This window comes from Eschrichtius robustus, chromosome 5, assembly GCF_028021215.1.
Source record: "Eschrichtius robustus isolate mEscRob2 chromosome 5, mEscRob2.pri, whole genome shotgun sequence".
Taxonomy (NCBI): Eukaryota; Metazoa; Chordata; class Mammalia; order Artiodactyla; family Eschrichtiidae; genus Eschrichtius; species Eschrichtius robustus.
The window spans coordinates 15538537-15542201 of record NC_090828.1 but is presented as its reverse complement, the minus strand read 5'-3'; the positions used below and the strand labels follow the sequence as shown (position 1 = coordinate 15542201).

The window sequence follows — 3665 nt, the reverse complement described above, 5'->3', positions numbered from 1 at the left end:
AGCCCAAGTCATAGGGGGTTGATAGATAACTCCTCCCAGCATTGACAGTAATGCTCTGAGGGCTCCCTGAGACTCCAGGGTTGGAGAGAAAAGACCAGTTGTTTGAGACCTGAAAGTCAGAGCCTGTTAGACAGACATGAGAGACATAAAAAGAACAGTAATGATAATGAAACTGGATTATTCGGTGTGGCTACTTGTCAGGGAAACTGGTAGACATCTCTTGTTGGTGACTTCTGGCAATGCTTTCCCTTTCTTTTTTTTTTTTTTTTGAATATTTAAGACATGTTTATTTCCATATCTTCATTTCCCACTGTAATACATTGCTTCTCCACTTAATATATCAATTTTGTATATATACTGCCTTACTTTGGTCAACTATATAACTATACTTCAGACTGTAGACCTCAATAGAACCTTAAAAATCTAAACACAAATTCTACCTCTAACCGCCAAGACTTTGGGGATTAAAATAACTGATAGACCATCATTTTTTTTTTTTTAATTAATTAACTTATTTATTTGTTTTTTTTTTATGTCTGTGTTGGGTCTTAGTTTCTGTGCGAGGGCTCTCTCTAGTTGTGGCAAGTGGGGGCCACTCCTCATCGCGGTGCGCGGGCCGGTGCACGGGCCTCTCACTATCGTGGCCTCTCTTGTTGCGGAGCACAGGCTCCAGACGCGCAGGCTCAGTAATTGTGGATCACGGGCCCAGCTGCTCCGCGGCACGTGGGATCCTCCCAGACCAGGGCTCGAACCCGTGTCCCCTGCATTGGCAGGCAGACTCTCAACCACTGCGCCACCAGGGAAGCCCACCATCATTTTTTATTTACATCAGTTCAGTTTATACATGTTTAACTTATTCTAATGACTGTTTCCAATGTGAAAACCAAGTTTAAAATAACTTGATCACCTTGTTTCAAACACAGCTGTTTCACATACCATACTCCAGCTCCACCCATGTAAGTCAATCCTGTATCAGAGATGAAAGCTACTTAGCATAAATTCAGTGAAGTTGAGCCTTTCACAAACAGCATGAAAATATGGGTTGAAGAAAACTTTCCAGGATGCTACTATAAGTAGCTTTTTTTCTGCAGTATTAACACAGTGAAATAAAATATTAAATTTATTTAAAATATAGATATGAGATTATTCCATTCTGTCCAAACCTATTAAATACCTTCCAAAAGTTTTGTAATTCAGTCCTAGAAATTCTTGGAGCTGTGAGCATTTCCTGTTCAGAAATGTTACCTCTATAAAAGCTCCCAGGAAATTTCAGAAAAATATAATCTTCTAATTTAAAAGTTGATCGATTTGCCAAATGATGCAGCTACGTTTGCTTCTCTAAAAGCTTCTGATAAGGTCGGATGTGCGTGACAGACTCTAGCTATATCTTCACAGGTTGCTCCGTATTCCAGTGCAAGAGCAGCTTCATTTATCATTTCACCAGCACCTGGTCCTAGAATATGTGCTCCCAATACTCTGTCCGTTGATTTCTGCCCAAGTATCTTCACCATGCCATCTGTGTTAGCGTTTGTCTTAGCTCTGCTGTTAGCAGCAAATGGGAATTTCCCAACTTTGTACTCAATACCCACTTCTTTCAACTGCTCTTCTGATTTGCCAACCCAAGCAACTTCAGGGTGTGTGTAAATCACCGATGGTACACAGTTGTAGTCAATGTGCACAGCGCCACCAGCCATCCCCTCAGCACAGATAATGCCTTCATCCTCTGCTTTGGGAGCCAGCATTGGACCAGCAACCACATTGCCGATTGCAGAGATATTTGGAATTTTAGTTTGGAATCTGGTATTTACTGGAATTCTACCTCTAGGATCCAGCTCAATTCCAAGCTCCTCTAGTCCCAAATTCTTAGTAAAGCGTTGTCGTCCAATGCAAACCAGGAGTACATCATAAGTGATAACTTCAGCTTTACCACCAGAAGCAGCTTCAATAGAAACATCAATTTTTCCATCTGACTTCTCAGTAGTACCAGTAACTTTGGTATTCAATTTAAATTGAAATCCTTGTTTTTGAAGGATGCGTTGAAAGTTTTTAGATATATCCATGTCAATTCCAATTCCACCAACATGACCCAAAAACTCAACTGCTGTCACGTCTGCACCAAGTCTTTGCCAAACTGAGCCCAATTCTACACCTATTACCCCTGCACCAATGACAACCATCTTTTCTGGAACTTTTTTTAAAGACAAAGCACCTGCAGATGACACTACTGTATCTTCATCAATCGTAATTCCAGGAAAAGGAGTGACTTCTGAACCTGTGGCTATAAGAATGTTCTTTGTATCAATAACTTGAATGCTGCCATCGGCTTTCGTAGCGGTGACCTGATTTTTCCCAGTTATCTTTCCATATCCGTTTACATGAGCAACCTGATTCTGTTTGAACAAGTGGGCAATTCCATCTGTTAAAGCTTTTACTGCATTACTCTTCTGCTCCATCATCTTCTCTAAATTCAAGCGAACTTCAGACATTTCAATTCCTCTAGATGCAAAATCTTTTCCATGGGCCATATGGTAATAATGAGAGTTATTCAATAAAGCCTTAGAAGGAATACAACCAACAATGTTCAAGCATGTTCCACCGAGTGTTTCATTTTTCTCAGCGCACGCTGCCTTGAAGCCTAACTGGGCAGCTTTAATAGCAGCAACATATCCTCCAGGACCAGAACCTATATCACTGTTACATCAGCATCAATTGGTTGATCTGCATAAGTTCTCAGTGGCACCGCAGAAACTCCTTGCAGACCATGAGATGTTCGATTGAAATGGCCTCTCTTAGCCAAGGAACAGTACACACGACTCCAGCTCTGCATCTTGCCGCTGGACTTTCCTTTCCCCCAAAGCTTTCACCTCCGCTAAGCGTCTCTGCCGCCTCGCCAAGGTCTCCTCCCTTTCTTTTAGTAAGAGTACCTTGGTACTACCTCCTCCACCGACCCAATCCCTGTGTTATAGGCGGGGCTGATATCAGGCTCCCACGCCATTGGTCGGCACATGACTTGGGCCTGTCCAGTCAGAACATCCCATTCCCTTTCCCTGATCAATTGGTTCAGAGATAGGTGCATGACCCGAGCCAGACCAATGACACTAAACACAGGACTTTCTCTGGAGCTAAATAGAGACAGTTTTTTTTTGTTGTTTGGTGGAAATATAAGGTAGATGTATAAGCCTGCAGTGACTGGTTGCCAGCTTGGGCTTCATATGGGAAAAGACTTGAGAATGAAGGAAGAGTTGAGAGGCAGAAAACCAGATTGCTGCTGCTGATGTTTGAGTGCCCAATCCAACTTTGCATTAAGCCAGGCCTGTTTTGTTTTGTTTTTCTGGTTACGTGATAAAATAATTTCCCCTTTTTGAGTAAGGTGATTCAATTTTGGTCTCTGTTGCTTGCAACCAAAAGATGTTTATTAGCACTGAAATCAGGGTAGTCAGCAAATCTAGAGAGAAACTGTGAATACACAGGACTCTGGCTCTGTGGTCATAGGAAAAGGACGTGTTTCCTTTCATCCAAGTCATTTTACCCAGTGACCCTCTAGGCATGTAGCGGAGGAAAGAGTACCCTGGAGGGAGTGGTGGCTCTCAAACTATGGCCCAACTAGACGGGATACATCTTTTCCCTCTTTCATTTGTACTTGTCAAAAAAAAATGTTTTTCAAA

General features: G+C 42.1%; 1 pseudogene; it reads right to left on the bottom strand.

Annotated features, from left to right (window-relative positions):
* Positions 1-1146: 1146 nt before the first annotated feature.
* Positions 1147-2869, bottom strand: LOC137764722 (dihydrolipoyl dehydrogenase, mitochondrial pseudogene; annotated as a pseudogene).
* Between the last annotated feature and the right edge of the window lie 796 nt (positions 2870-3665).